This window comes from Macaca thibetana, chromosome 15 (assembly GCF_024542745.1).
Source record: "Macaca thibetana thibetana isolate TM-01 chromosome 15, ASM2454274v1, whole genome shotgun sequence".
Lineage (NCBI taxonomy): Eukaryota > Metazoa > Chordata > Mammalia > Primates > Cercopithecidae > Macaca > Macaca thibetana.
Window position 1 is genome coordinate 60,694,254 of NC_065592.1, and position 17,407 is coordinate 60,711,660.

The window sequence follows — 17,407 nt, forward strand, 5'->3', positions numbered from 1 at the left end:
GTTCATAGTAACATTATTCACAAGAGCCAAAAAGTGCAAACAACCCAAATGTCTATCAATTGATGAATGGATAAACAAAATGTAGTATATCCATGCAATGAAATATTATTATGCAATAAAAAAGAATGAAGCACTGATACATGCTACACCATAGATGAACCTTGAAAACATTATGCTAAGGAAAGAAGCCAGACAAAAAAGGTCACATATTGTATAACTTCATTCATGTGAAATATCCAAAATAGGTAAATTCATAGTGACAAAAGTAGTTACCAAGGACAGGTGGAAGGTGGGATTGTGAGGTATAGGGTTTCTTTTGGGAGTGATGGGAATATTCTGGAGTTACTTAATGGTAACAGTTGTATGGCATTGTGAATATACTAAAAACTATTAGATTGCACACTTTAAAATGGCTAAAATGGTGAATTTTATATCAATCTTTTTTTAATTATTAAAATGTTTTTTTAAAAATAAAATACAAATCAAATGTGTGCAGAACTCCTGAAGCACCTCAGCTCAGATCTTTTATGTGGCCAGATTCTGGCTACAAAATCTGGATCCCATCTTGTCCACATGACCCTGGGGAGGATATTTGTTGTCTTAAGCCCATTTTCTCACCTATGAAATGGGATGCCTTCCTGCCTCATCTGTCATTATATGGTTCAAACGAGATAACTTGGTTAACAACAAGGCCAGGTCATAAGGGATTCTTATTGTAATCTCTTGTCACTCTCTGCTAGATTATGCCAGAGGGATGAACAGAATGCCTTAAGAGAACATGTCCTCTGCCTGGCTCAGAATAGATGATATTTGAGCTGGTCTTAAAAGATGACTTTGCCAGGCCAACACCTGAGGATGGCCTTTTTAGACAGAAGGAAATGTATGTTATTTAAAATGTGCAAACTCAGAAAATGCTATATGTTTAATTAGTGACTGGAAATCACTGGAATACAAGTTGTGGGAGAGAGCAACTGAGAGGAATTGGGACCAGATCATGTAGAGTCTTTTGTAGAAGGTGTCTGGGTTTTATTTTTGTGATAATGGAAAGCCAGTGGACATGTTTAGGAGGCATGTGTCAAGATCCAGTATGGATCCTAGGAAGAGTTCTGATGACATCATGGAGGATGAGCTGTGAGGGAGATATTTGGCAGGTAGATCTGACAGGAGGTGGTTGAAACACCCAAGTGGGAGGTGAAAAGAATCTAACCCAGAGCAAGATAAAAGTAAGGACAAAAAGTAAGCTCTTAAAGGAAGGGCATTTTGAGGTAGAACCCAAAGTAGGTGGTAATGGACTAGATGTGTAGTGAAGCAGAGGAGGAACAAAGGGCAACTGTGAGGTTTCTGAAACTGGGTTTTGAAAACTGGGCATACTACCCAGTTAATCACGATTGAGCATACTACCACTGATCAAGATTGTAGGCTTTTTGGAGAAGGAGCTGGCATAGTGAGGAAGACTAGGTTGGTTTGGGATATATTAAGAATTAAGTGCTTACCCAGAAAAACAAAAATTTTTTTAAAAGGGAAAAAAAAGAATTGAGTATAGATTGATGGAATGCAAGAAACAAACACACTCAAATAAATGCAAGGAAACAAGAATTTACTGTGAGAGGGCATTCAAATGTAGATTTGTGGGGTCATAGACCATGTTTTCCTTATTCAACAACATTTCTCTTATACCTAACAAAGTTCCTGGCATAAAGTAGGTTTTCAAATTGTATTTGAAAAAGGAATGGTTAATCTCATGAAATACAATGAAAGCAATAAAGCATAGGCTTGCTGGCATTGGAAAATTCTCAGGCAGCCACCTACTCCATCTCTATCTTTCTGAAATCATGATATCCTTTGCTTTGCTTCCCTTTTCATGTCTAGCCTAATCTCTGGATTCTCCCTGTATACTGGCTTTCTCTGCTTACTTTTCCTCAGGACACAATTCCAAGCCCTATATCACCTTAATGATGGAGGTGATTGATTCCCACACAATGGAATCTGACTGGACCAGCTTAGATGAGATATCCACTCTGGCCAAGTCAGTTATGGCCTGAGGGATGAAGTCACAGAGTAATTGATGTAACTACTCTTTATAGTATGTGGGCACATCTCTAAGAAGGGAATGTTGGCAAACAAAAAATGACTGGTATCGCTGGTATAAGACTGCAGCCAAACATTCAGGTGTAGATGAGAATATGGGGCCTATATTTTGGAAAGACTGGTCATAGATCTTGGAGTCATTAGCAAATAGATGGTGGTTGAATTCTTCAATTTAGATGAGACAACCTGGGAAGAGTATGTAAAATGATGTGAGTATGTAGAAGTGATAGAAACTGGGCTAAGAAAAATAGAGAAATAGCCAGTGCATTAGAGAGGTAATTGTCAGAAAGATATAAAGAAAACCAGGAGACCTGGGTCACAGGCTTTAAAGAAGGAGAGAATAATAAGAAATAGAGATCAAGTTCATTTTAATTTTTACAAATGATTTGTTGATAGTTTCACAAGCCTGTAAGTTTGAGGGAAAAGTTGGATATAATGTTTTTGTATGTCAACCATGCATTTGACATTTTTCATAACGTCATTTTGGGACAAAATAGAGAAATAAGGGTTGGATTGGGTTCAAAAGGAAAAATTGTCAATTAGGCAAATGAAGAATCCCAAAGGGATGCAGGTTGATGGAATAGTATCCACCACTGGAGGTTCTAATGTGAGCTGAAAGGCTCCAGTGTTGTTTTGTCTTTGTGAACATTTTATAAGCGATGTGAAAACTAAGATGATTTATTTATCCAATTTGTGAATAGGACAAATCTGGGAGGAATAGCAAGAAGTGTGTGACCGAGTGAGGGTCCCACGTGCATTCCGTAGAAAAAAGATAGAATTGTTTATTGTTAAATAGATGGAGGAAGGCCATCTGTTGTACTGTAGAGAGCAGAGAACCCATGTTCTAATGCTGACTGTGACCCAATAACTTGACAAATTACTGAAACCGATGATTTCCAACCTACACCTGAGTTAAATCCCTGCCAATGGGATAGGAATAGGGAATTCATACAGTATTTGTAACCGTTTTTCCAGGACATTCAAATGCTACCCATCACTATCCATGGGAAAACATCTGAAGGCACTGACTTAAAATTTTAATAGGCTCAGTGTCTGCATCTCTAAAATGATAGCTCACCAGGATGATCCCTAAGGTCTCCTTTCCAGCCCTGACATTTGTATCTGTGTTTGTGCAGGGGAAACATGTCTTAGCAGAAGAGTTTGCCTAATGTCTATCTGCTGGCCTCAGTCCCCACCCCGGGGATTTGAATACCTCCATGACACTCCATAGTCAAGAATCTTCATTATCTGGTCGTAGTGAAGCTATGCAGTGGCTTTAAAAGAATGCTTAAAATGTAAATATACATTTATATAAAATGATTGGGTGAGTAAACAAATAAAACCTTAGGTCTCAGACACTAAAAGGCTCAATGGTACGTAATGCTGATGGTCTGTTTCTCAAATGTATCCACATATGTTTGCTTAACCCCCAAGTTCACCCTTAAATGTCTGATTTTAGTCTAAATGGAAAGAGAACCAAGTGTGCTGGGAGTGATCTAGGCAAGTGATAGTGATGGTGCATCATAGATATTTCTCCCACAGCCACAGGTCAGGTGGAGTTCCTACCATAGGACAGGCTTAATGGGGCAGTGAGTGGAAAGCTAAGATAGAGCCATTAATGTCTCATTGCTAGAAAGAGAAGCTGGATATTCAATGACACTTTAGATAAAACCACAGTTGAGACCGGACGCCATGTCAGTAGCTCAGGGAATCTCACTCAATCATGGAAGAAGATAAAGACACAGATCAAGGCTTATCTGATACCTGATTCCACAACAGTTCAGCACCAACCATCTGCCAATCACCTTTTTAAAGGACCTCACTGCCTGGTGAGAAAGATAGAATAGAGAGCTATAAAATAACATAAAAGCTACTATGGACACATAGAGGAAGAACAACAATTCTTCCCTCCAGGAAGAAGGACTCTCTGGGAAGGCTTTTCTAAAAGCAGTGCTTAAGAATAAATCTGGGAACATCTGAGGGTAGATATAGTGAGGTGTCAGTGGGCAAGAAGGCCTGAGAAATGTTGTTCCAGGCAGTTACAAGGTTAAGTACCTATACATACCAAGCATGCTCTATGTGGAGACCTGCAAGTAGAGAGAGTGCAGGGAGTTCGTGAGGCTGGAGATGAAGGCAGTTACAAAAACATGAGGCCCCACTGAGGAACTTGCACTTTATCCTATAGGAAATTGAGAATATTTTTGAGGGTTATAAGCATAGGGGTGACCTCTATAGCCTCTGTCTGGAAGGTGGATTTAATGGAGCTAAAACTAGAGGCAGGAAGGCCAGTTATAATAACCACTGAGAAACAAAAGATGATTAAGTTCAGTCTAGAAACATGGCAGTAGAGACAGAGAGAAGGGGAATCATTTTGAAAAATTTTAGATCATATCAGCAGGATTTGGTGATAGGAAGGGTAAGGAGCAGGATGAAAGTAGGATAAGCTGCTAGGTTTTTGGCTTCAATGACAAGATGGCACTAATTTAAGAAGAGCTCACAGGAGGAAGATCAGGCAGCATGGATTACTCTGAGGTTCAGATGAAGAGGAAATAAGATTGGATGGTAGGTAGAGAGGATGGTGACGCCAGACTATACATTTCAGGAAGACAGAGATTACATCTGGATTGTTCGCTGACAATACCCTCAGCATCTAGAACAATGCTTGCCCTTGGTAAGCACTCAATGAATATTATTTTGAGTGAATATGGAAGGGCAAGTGGAAGGATCATTGAGATGAGAAAAATTTGAGTATGTTTGCAGGAAGAGAGAAAGAAGCAAGTGTGGGAGGAATAAAGCCATAACAAAGGGAGGTTGTTCTCTATATAGTGAGGGGTATTAGAACATGCCACCCCAATATACACCACTCTGGCATAAGGATTTTTTTTAGCTGAAGGCGATTGAATATCAACAGATGCAGGAAGGGTTTTCTGCCTTCCTATCATGTGCTTAAAATGAGGGCATAAATTTACCTTTGTGAAGATGCCCTCCCTGCCACCAAGAAAAGAGTGACTCTTATCACCAGAGACAGAAAGTCAACATAGAGATGAGTATGAATAAACAGACCTTTCTAAAACATCCCTTGTGTTTCATTAGCTCCCCTATATATTTCTAGTCATTTCCCCATAATTTATTGTCCCTTAAACCCCAAAACCTTTTTCCCATGTTAAAATTGTATAACTCCAAAGTCTAACCACTTCTTGAGTTTCACTTCTTTTCTGTGACCTCTTGTGCACATAAGTGTTAATACAAATTATGTTCTTTCCTCCTGTTAATCTGTGTTTTGTTAGTTTAATTTGCAGATCCTCAGGGACTAAACCTAAGAGGACAGAGGAAAAGACTTTTCTCTCTGATGACAGGAGGTCCCTAAAGAGGTGGGAAGGGGGCCGGGCTCAGTGGCTCACACCTGTAATCCCAGCACTTTGGGAGGCCGAGGTAGGGAGTTCATAACCAGCCTGCCCAACATGGAAAAACCCTGTCTCTACTAAAAATACAAAATTACCCGGGCATGGTAGCGCATGCCTGTAATCTAACCCCAGCTACTCGGGAGGCTGAAGCAGGAGAAATGCTTGAACCCAGGAGGCAGAGGTTGCATTGAGCCCAGATCGCACCATCGCACTCCAGCCTGGGCAATAAGAGTGAAATTCCATCCCCCCCCCCAAAAAAAAAAGATGTGGGAAGGGATGGAGTCAAGGGAAATATGTGACAAAACATGCAACACTGTATCCTCTGAGACAAGAGAAAAGTTGCTGTGGATGAATATTAATATAGCTATTTACAGGGACAATACTGGGGAGCTGAAGGAGGTTATGCCCAATGGACCCTCAGTTCCTTGATGAAGTAAGAGACAGTCTGAGTGAGACCCCACTCTTTTTCATTGTCCATGAACCAACTGAGCCAGAAGGGCTGGGCTTTTTGTTTCCTCCCTGTCAGATCTTGAATGATACCTCTCTAAGCATCAATAAGTCCCAAGAGTCCTGGTACTTAATCTATTAATTGGGAGTAAAAGAATCTTAGAAACTCCTTTACAACAACAAAAAATCTAATTTTCAAGACTTGCTATATATAATACTTTTAGACCTAGTGATCCTTTTCCTTTTTCCTTTACCTCCACTCTCTTCCTCTAAGATTAATTCTTTACTAAATGGGTCTTTATTCCTTTAAGTAAATAGAGTCCTGCCGGCCTCCTCTACCAGCTGCATAGATATGGCCAGACTTGCCTAAATCCCAGGGCAGAACAAAGCAAAAAAGCTCAGCTTTAAGCTGCGTCTCCTACTGTGCAAATAGACCTGTGAATCCATTCAGTAAGAAATGAGTCAAAAAATGTAAATGCCCAAAAGACTATAAAAATAGGTGAGGAATATGAAACAGCAAATGAGAAATCATACAATGTATGCAGCATTCATTTTTACCTGACTGAGAAGAATCATGAGTAATGAAAACATCAAAAACCAGGAAAATAGTGTCTATTTTCCCCCCAAATGCAATGATCATTTTATGGCAGGCCTTATAATCTAACCCTACTACTTTCAAATGGGCGAAGAAAATGTAGTTTCATTTTTCCACCTCTGATTAATCTTGAGGGACCAGTTTTGGTCCAATCTAGTAAACTTGGTCCAATTCAAGAATTCAGATGTCTTTAGAAAACTCAGTCTCTGTATAATTCTTGGTCTTCACATTTTCTCCCCTGTCTTCTGCTTCTCTCTAAGAGAGCACATGGCTACAAAGGGTGATTTTGGTGTATAATCTCATGATGGGTTAGAGGAGAGAGGCAGAGGCCTTGGATCTATACAATGTCTTCTAGATCACTACTTCTGAAACTTAAATGTGAAATGAATTAAATGTTCATCTAGTCAGAGTGCAGATTCTGATTCAGTAGTTCTAGGATAGTGACCAAGATTCTTCATATCTAACAAGATCCAGTGATGCTGATGCTGCTGGTCCTCGCACATACTTTAAGGAGTGAGGATCCAGGTCCTTGCAGGTCTTTGCTACATGTCCAAGCTGCTTAGCCTCTATACTGCTGACCACTGAGGTATGACTTGTCCCATTAGACCTGCTGAGGTGATGTACTGGCCCTTACTACTGACATCCATGGTCTCAACCACCTTCCCTTAGTTGCAAAATCTTTGTGCATCGGAGCCTCTTTGATTCTATACAGGTCTGGCATTCTGTGCACCTACTCACAAGGACATGGGAGAACACCTGGGTTACCTGAATGCTATGCAAGGCATAGGAGCATAGAGTGAAGCCTCATACTCACCTCTCAAGTTCCTTTCCACTACTTTTTTGCCATATACTGGACCATCTTAAAGAGGTCCCATGTAGAACTCCTTCAGACTTAATGATGACTTCATCCATCTCTAAAGCCCATCATTTTCTCATGGCTCTCTGGACATTTCTGAGATTTCATATCAGAGGGAAACTTTAAGAAGGGAAAACTGAGGATCATAAAGTGCTTCCTGCTAGCTCTACCTCTGCCTGTCTTCTCGCTGCAGCCTACCTGAGTGAGAAGGGATGGGCTTTTGTTTCCTTTCTGCCGTATCCTGAGTTATGCCTCCCTACTATGGACTGCATGTTTGTGTCTCCAAGAATTAATATTCCAAAGCCTTAATCCCCAATGTGGTGGTATTCAGAGGTAAGTCTTCAGGAGATAATTAGATCTAGATGAAGGTGAAGCACCCGTGATGGGATTGGTGTCCTTATAAGAAAAGGAAAAGAGACCAGAGCTCCATCTCTCTCTCTCTCTGTCTCTCTCTCTCTCTCTCTCTCTCATTTCTCTCTCGTTTCTCTCTGCCATATGAGGATGTAACGAGAAGGCAACTGTCTGTGAACTAGGAGGAGGGCCTTCACCAACAACCCAACCAGGCTGTCATCCTGATCTCAGACTTCCAGCCTGTTCAACTTGGAGAAATAAATGTTTGTTGCTAAAACCACCCAGTCTGTGGCATTTTGTTACGAGCTAACTAAGACACTGTCTCAGAATAATTGAGTCTCACTAGGTCTGGCACTCAATCTGATAATGGAAGTTAAACAAATTTCAAAACCTACCTATTAAAAAAAAAAGCCTGATTTTTAAGACTTATTATAGACTTTGATACTCAGTGACTCTTTTTCCTAGGTAGGATCTGTCCTCACTTTCCCTAGAGTAATGAGCCTCAGAGCTTAGCCATGAAGTTGAAAGACTGCAAGGGAACATGATTTAGGGAGGAAATAAAACTACATTGGTTTACTATGTCAAATATGTTATATCTGTAACCATACTCACACTATATCTCAGAAACGTTGGTTCATGTAGCCAATTTCTTCCTTTCTGATGTAATTGTAACATAGTGATTACCTCTTATTCCTGCCTTCTCACTCTGAAAATATGGCTCTTTCTAGAGGTCTCCAGAATAATGTTCATTGATATGTGATACTGGCAGTAAAAGTGTGAAAATTCCAGAGACTTAGGCAAATGACTCAATATCCTCTTCCAGAATGAGCCTTTGTTAAATACAAAGAATACTCACTCTGCCTGGGCTAATCCTGTGAACCTAAACTTAACTGCTTACTGGTGCTTTGGTTATTGATGTTTATGATGATCATGATGAGGAGGAGGATAAGGAGTTTTCTGTTGTTAAAAGCTTTACCCATTAAAAGAATATCTGATTACTGATTATCTAGGCCCTTTGATTTCTGTCAGGGCAGGATTAATCTGTTGTAAGGTGTAGGCATAAGGCTTTTCTCCTTATCTAAAATGTCCTTTTTCCATTTGCCTGCCTTGAAAATTCTTACTCAGTCTTGTAAACTAAAAGTGAAATCCCAAGCCTCCCAACTGACTGAATGGACACCATCACACCATCTTGGCCAGAGGGAGCCCAAAGAAACCTCAAAAACTGAGTTCCTGGCCATGACAGGACAGGAAGTTAGACACATCTCATTATACCCCTTCCCTTTTGCAGTTTAGACACAACCAACCAGCATTAATGTTAAAGTAGCTGGAACAGACTCTTTGTGACAATAAAATACCAAACTATAAACAGGGCCTAAGGCTGTTCCAGGCAAGGGTTACTTAAGTCCTGCACCCTACCTTTGGAGAATGAACTATGCTCTAACTTCCACAAGGTTTTTCTTGTTCTGTGGCAGCCTAACAATCACGGGGCCTTAAGGAAAGCAATATTCAAACAATTTGCTTTCAATTGTTCAAAGTCACATTCAATTCACTGCGACCATTGACTACTGACTAACTGACCAACACCACCTCAGTCCCCGCTCCCACCCTACCTGCTCCACAAGCCATAACTACAGCTTTGGCTAAATAAGAGACTTATCTCAGTAACTTTCTCCTGGTAAGAACAGCACCAACTACAGACTAGTTCTGGCCAGTTTTATAGAGTCTGCACACTTGATTGCTTTCATGTCTCAGCTTCTGCCTTTGACATCTAGGGCCTAATTGTAGATATTACAATATTAAGTCTCCACCAACAAAATGAACATGGGTCATATGTTACATGTGTGTATAGTGAATGCATATGCTTTAGGACCACTTTCATGAGTATTTATAGTTCCTCTTATAACCTGTTGAATATGTATAATTAGCCAAACCCATTTCATCATAAAGCTCCTGCTCCAACCCCCCCTCCTTTGACCTCCCTTGAAGTGTCTGTCTTCTGGTCTTTGCCAAAGGCTATACTTCCCAGCCTGCAGGAGAACCATATTTACAGGGTGTAACCCTTATAAGAAATAAAGTCTCTTCTCCAGATTTATAGATCTCATGTTTTTTTAGTTAATAGTCTTTGAAACCCAGTTGCGATGCAGCCTACAGTGTACAGCATCCCGAGTCCTCCCCTACACCCAGGAAGTCTTAAACTCCCTTTGTGCCGTCATTATATCTTGTAAACATCTCGATTATCACATCTTTCACAGTGAATTATGAGTATTTGCCACCATGCCTGTCTCCCTTACAGAATCCTCTGTATCATTCACACCAGGTCACATCTGGCATATGACAGTTGATCAATAATGTTTGTTGCCTGCATGACTGGCTGAATGAATAAATTAGTGGATCTCAAGTGCCAGTGCCAAGGTCCCACAGCTAGGAAAAAAGAATCCTGAAATTCAGCATTGGATTGTGACCGCAAGGCCAACTTTTGCTCTGCCCTATGCTGCTTTGCACTTTTGTGATTTAAATTGAGTTTGTTGTCTACCTGTGATATATAGTCATGAACTTCTGTGAGCCTCATGTGTTTTTCCCATCCTTTCTCTCCTCCTCACTCTTCTATTGATGAAGAGCATATTTCCCAAAATTGTCAGTGGAACTGGGTTTTAGGGTGAGTGTTAGTAAGAGAATAGAGTAGACTATAACCAGACCAAGCCCTAAACAATAAAGATCACAATAGAACTACTTTCCTTGAAGTCTTCCTATAAGAACTGCTTGCATTTCTTAGGTGTTTCTTATGTGCTTGACATAGTAGTAAGTTATTCGCATGCTTTACTTCATTTAATTATAACAATTATCCTTTAAAATAAGTCTTATTAGTATGCCTTATTTCACAAATGGGCAACTGAGACTCATAAGAGACAATATTAATTTCCCAAGGCCTGATGGTTTTAGTAGAAGAAGAACTGGGACTCAGGCCTGCCCAGGCCTGCCCGATGCCAAAATCAACTCCCCAAGATAATGGAGTCCGTCAAGAATAGGTGAGTAGGGAAGAGGAAGGGGAAATTAATTATAAATTAACATTTATTTGGAGTAGTAGATATCTGTCAGGCTTTGAGATTACCCAGTGTTTTTTACTATCTTTCGTATATTTGGGTAATTTTCCACATTGAAAGACTCACATCCCAAATGTGGAAGCCAGTTACTTTTTCTTGGGTAAAAAGGGAAAATGCCATTTATCACACACACTGGAACTGGCTAAATGAATAAATGTGTGGAGCTCACAAAGATAGAAGCAGTAGCAGCTGTGCAGGCCCCTGTAATCCATTGCATTCTAGGGCAGAGCACAGAGGCTTATACCAGGGCCAGAGAGCAGACTCCTAGCGAGGGATCCCAACCTTGGGCCATGGTGCTTATGAACTATGTGATTAGCAATGGCCCCTCCCCTCAGGTAGTGAAGGTTCAGAGTACAATAGTCATATAACATGATATGGTTTGGCTGTGTCCCCACACAAATCTCATCTTGAATTGTATTAAGATGATTAATAGTTTCCATAATCCCCATGTGTTGTGGGAGGGACCTGGTGGGAGGTAATGGAATCATGGGGGCAGTTACCTTAATGCTGTTCTTGTGATAGTAAGTGAGTTCTGATGGTTTTATAAAGGGCTTTCCCCCCCTTTGCTTATTCTCCTTGCTGCCATCATGTGAAGAAGGACATGTTTACTTTCTCTTCTGCCATGATTGTAAGTTTCCTAAGGCCTCCCCAGTCATGCTGAACTGTGAGTCAGTTAAACCTCTTTCTTTATAAATTACCCAGTCTTGGATATTTCTTTATTAGCAGCATGAGAATGAACTAATACAACATGGTAGAACATTGACTCTCTTTGTGACATTGTCATATCTTATAAACATCTCTATTAACACTACCCTAAGCTTTCATGATGTGAGGGTAACCCTGGCCTTCTCCTGGTATAAGGAAGAAGGTGAGGACCAAGGCTTGCTATTGTAGTTGTATCAAGCTATTGGTTTGAGCTCCAACACTTCAATCTGCATTCAAGACTCAGGAAGTACCAGCCCTTCTCCTGGGATCCAAGACTCATGTTGGCCAGAATTGAGTGCCTTAAGCCTGTACTATAGCCAGTTTCCATCAAGTTGCAAAGGACATTTTCTAGAAGGCAGCCTGCAGAAAATCAGTCTTTGACAAGTTTCCAAGGGGACAATTTCCCCTTTCTCTCTTACTTTCCCAGTCTCCCTTGCAGCAAGAGTATAGTTGTGTGACTTAGGCTTTACCAGTCAGACACGTCCATGTGAGATTTTGATTTAGAAGACAGCAGAGTGAGAACACAACAGCGTGAACTTTATTTTCATGTGAGACTGATACAGAGGACTCTGGTTTCTGGAATAACAGTGGTGGCAACTCTGGAGCCGGGGACCAGCATTAGCAGTGCCTGTTGTGGTGTCTGTGCCTAGTGGTAGCTGCAGCAGGCTTGCTGCTAAGACAGACACATAGTATAGTTTGGATATTGTTTCTGTTCATATGCTCACCAAGCTGATTTGGCCTCCTCTGAGCCACCTAATAACCTGGAATAAACTTATATGCTTTAACCAGCTGAAGTAGGTCTTTTGTTTACAACTTAGAAGCTGAGTGATAATTGGTCATCTGTTTTGTGCCCATCATTGTCCTAGACACTGTCCTATTCTTTTTTTTTTTTTTTTTTTGACGGAGTCTTGCTCTGTTGCCCAGGCTGGAGTGCAATGGCACAATCTCAGATCACTGCAAGCTCCGCCTCCCAGGTTCACGCCATTCTCCTGCCTCAGCCTCCTGAGTAGCTGGGACTACAGGCACCCGCCACCATGCCCAGCTAATTTTTTGTATTTTCAGTAGAGAGGGGGTTTCACCATGTTAACCAGGATGGTCTCGATCTCCTGACCTCATGATCCACCCGCCTCGGCCTCCCAAATTGCTGGGATTAGAGGCGTGAGCCACCACACCAGGCCTATTCTTTATCTCATTGGATTCTCACACAAAACTTACAAGATGAGTACAGTTTGTGCTGCTGAAGAAAAATGTGGTAAGGTAGTGGTATAGGATGAAGTGGGCAAAATCAACAGAAAAGAGATCATGAGGAGGATTCTTTGTCCAGCTGTTGAGTTTGGCCTTTGTCCTATTAAGCATGATACACATACCTGGCTGCAGAGCTGTGGGGGCAGCAGCTTCCACAAGGTGCCAGCATCCACAGACCCTTCCACGAGCTTCTCCTTTGCAATCCCAGGGGGCAGCTAGACATGCTAGACTTCTCAGATTCCCTCACAAGCACTGACTCACTCCAGGCACTAGTGCTTCAGGGAAAGTGGCTAGAGACTATTCTATGACCCTCTGATTCCCTCCTCCAGCCAGGCCTTTACTTCTCAACTCTTCCACATTTTAAAATCACAATTGTAAAATCCAATTCCTCTGCTATAGTCATGATTTCCAAAATGTGTAATTCTCTTTCCCTGACTGGACTGTGACTGATACAATCAGCAAAATGAAAAGTGGAATGGGAAATAATATGTGTGGTAAAAATAAACTGTAGTGCATAATCCCATTCAAAGCAGCCTAGAATAATGGAAAAATCTTGAGCTTTGGGTATCATTAAAGACTTGGATTTTAGTCTCAGTTTTGCCCCTTGTAGCTGTAGGATGTTCAGTAAATACCAAACATCTTCAGTTACCTCATTTTAAAATGAGGATCATAATACCTACGTCATGGGGTTACTGATGATAAAATGAGAACGTTTTAAAGCGTTGTGGACATAATAGACCCAAATATCAGAACCTTTCTATTTAATAATAAACTTTAAAAAACCAAATATAATGAGCACACATGTTTGTTGCCCATCCTAACTTGGAACTGTTGTTTTATATGGACTTTCAAGGTAAAAATACATATATTTATAAAATACATTGTTTTAAATAATATTTAAATATATTTACATATACATCTATAATTGTGATTGCTCTGGGTTTGCTTCCTCAAATTGGCTTTTAAAGGAGTCTATGTATACTGTGCTTCTTTTAATACATGTCAAAAAGAAAAGTAAACTTTCATAGGCAAGGGATTTTTAAGTTCTGGGAAGATAAAAATTTTATTTTTCACATTTATAAATATGAAAAAAAAACATGTTGAACTAACATGTACTTGATTGATAACAATGTGGGGTCACTGTTTACAAAGGACACATTCAAGCAATGAAATGAAAGCAGAAGGATAGATAAGAGTTCATTGTACTCACGTGGAAAGGCACATCAGCAACTTTGAAGAGTTCTACCAAGGCCAGGTTCCCCAGTCTAAAGCCCCAGTGATGACTTGGCTCTTTGGACCCCAATATCCTCATCAGTTACTATGAAGAAGGCTTAATGTGGACTCCTCCAAGTTCTATCAGTGTAGGTCCATGAATGTGAGCTCTGTTGGCAATAAATTTCATTTACTCAGTCCAACTCCTACTTGCCAAATGAGAAAAGTGGATGGTAATTAGATTTTTCCCAACTCTTGAATTAGACACTTTAAAAGAATAATCATAGCATGACGTGCATAACAAGACATTTTACTGAATGTTTTATATTCAGTATATAATTTAATCCTCACAAACCAATGATATAAAATTAATTTCTCCCCTTTTATAGACAAAGAAATAGAGGCAGAGCAAAGCTAAGTAACTCCTGTAATGGCATTCAGTTAAGAAGATGGACAAAGTCTTCACTATAATGCTGTGAAGGATATTGGTTCTGAATGTCAGACTGACCTGGTTCAAATCCTGACTTTACCATTTAGTACCTTTGTGGTTTGGGGCCAAATTACCTAACCACTCCAATGCTCCATTTTTCTTATCTGTTAGATGGTGATGATACCAGTTGTACTTTCCTTCAAGGGTTGCTGTGAAAATTAAATGAAATAATTTGTTTAGTGTTCAATAAGTGTTATCTATGCTGGAGATGATAATGATTTAACCTGTCTCCCATAGAGTGTTCTTTTAACAATGCCTAGTGTCCTGAGCAAATTGGCATTTCAAAGCTCAAGCACTGTACACCAGTGTTGTTAGACAAATGTTCATCTTTTTAACCGGAAAGACCAATGCCACATACCTGACTAAGCTGTTTCACATTTCATATGTACTCACAAAGTCAAAAACATTGGCTCTTTTCAACAGATTGCTGTACATCATATTTATATGTTTCCCACCACCCACAGGAACACACTTGGCAATCCAGAAGTTTTTCAACATGCTAATTAATGCAAACAATTCATCTTGCCTTCACTTGAAAAGGGCAGGGGAATGTGTTAGATATCACTTTCATCTATTAGAAAATATTTACATACTTCTGAACTTTCTCCTACTTTACCCTCAGAACTGACAATGCCATCAGGACTTAATGGACAATCTCCCCCAGTGCCTAACGGCAAGAAACATCTTGACAACTTTGGGCTCTGCTGTGTTCATTAGGCTCAGAAAGGCCCTGAGAAGACAGCAAATGTATTCAGATTTTTATTTGTCTGCAGTTTGATGTAATAGTGTTTTATTTTTGGCCCCCAATTGCTCAGCAAAAGAAAAAAAAATAAACCTTGGTTAAGCTGCTGATTTCCTCTAAATCGCTGAGCACAGGGATTGTAGCTTGATGAAGTCATTTAGTGCTGGTTGTTTATATTCAAACCACGCCAGTGGCTCTTGCTGGAGTTTTTCATGAGGAATGTGATGATGTTTACTTCTTCATGGAGTTAAAATAACTATGCATTTACCAGTACTAACTTGCAAGGGATTTTCAAACTTTTATTTTATCTTGAGAGCTTTGAAATATACAATTTCATTTAGGTTGTCAGGGAAGAAAATGTCACAAAGAGAAATCATGTAAACTTTGACCAAATAAAATTAGTTGCAACTTCTCCAAATATTTCTAAGTTCATTGGTCATCAGGCTGCTTGAAGGTAGCATCCTTAGGCCATTCCCCAAAGAGTATTATGGAAGTCCATTTGGATAGAAAAATTCATGGTTGTGGTATCAAAAATAAATGGAGAGAAGAAAGTGAGGAATGAGAGAACTTGTATAATAAATATACCTTGTCCCATTTTTTCTTTTTCTATTTTCTTTTCTGCTTTCTCTCTTCTCTCATACCAGAAGAGAAAAGGATATGCTGAGAAAGCAGGCTGTGCTTACTCAAAATGAGAAAAAAAAAATGAATTAGGAAAGCTGTTGGCTCTCCAGCCATCCATTCAATAAACATATATTTGTCGAATACCTGTAAAATGCTAGACATTATGCTAGAGATAAATAAACAAAATTGGCTGTTTCATCAATTCAGTCATTCATGCAATAAACATTACCAATTAGCCTATGTTTGATTCAGGAAAACTGAAAATAAACAATGATAACATATGGACAAATATATAAAAGTATTCAAAATGCTGGGGGAGCGAAAAATCAAGGAAATATCGAAGACAGCCTATGTTATGTGTCTCAGAGACTGAGTTTCAGAGGCCCTCAGGCCACCTCAGGACACACAGTAAAACTATCTCTGGCACTCTGCCTCCTCTCCTTGGCTGCCAAGGTGCTCGAGAAGCAGTGTGAGATGATGGAAAGGTTCTACTCTCTGGACCACATAGACCTGAGTCCACATCCTTTTTGTGCCAGACTGCTAATTGTCTTTCAACATCTCTTTTCCCCTTCTTCCTCAAAAACATAAATCTTGAATTTAGCTGGACACGTAGCCACCCAGAATAGACTATGTTTCCCAGTCTCTCTTGCAGCTGGGCAAGTCTTTGAGATATAGTTCGGATCAATGGTTGCAAGTAGAAATAGTGTTTGTCACTTCCAAGAAGTGTCCTTAAGAGAAGTGGAAATTCTCTTCTCCCTTTGTTTCCTCCTGCTAGCGAGTAGGTGGTGATCCACTGCAGCCATCTTGGACCATCAGATGGAACCCTTGTGTGGAGGATGGCAGAGAAAAATGATATGCAGAGTTTGACAATTGGGAAGCCTGATCCCAACCCTGTGTTGCATGAGAGAGGAAAATACAACTCACAGTTTGTTTTAGCCAATCTTGGGTTGCTGTCACTTGCAGTCAAAGCTAATTCTAACTAATACCAACAATGAGACCTTCAGCAAATATGACCTTAAACCTTCTGAGACTCAGTTTCCTAAAAATGAGGACAATAACATCTATTTTTATAACTGTTGAAAGGACTAAATTACAAGAATAAACACATTTAATTCACCTGGAATAATGCCAGATATCCAGTAGTATTAACAGCAGCTACTATTATAATAATGTTTTCTGCCTATTCAAAATTCCTGTTCCACGAGTGTCTCCAAAACTTTAATAGAACAAAAACTCCTATTCCCCAATAGTTGCACCAACCAGGGAGGTATTGATCTGATACAAGATATGTGGTATTTGAGGCCTAGCCTTCCCAGGAACTATATGGAACATGGCTCTTTTCCAGACATGGTGCAGCCTTGGGAGAGAAATGCATGGATTGATGGGGGAGGGAGAGGCTCCTTGCTATAGAGCGAGGCCAGCAGAATTGACTCTGATGATGGGCAGGGAAGCTAATATGATAATAAAAGCAATTGCATATCTTTCAAGTTGTCCCACCCTAAGATAACACTCCCTGCCCTACTGGCTTCTCTGCCCGCCACTCAAAATAC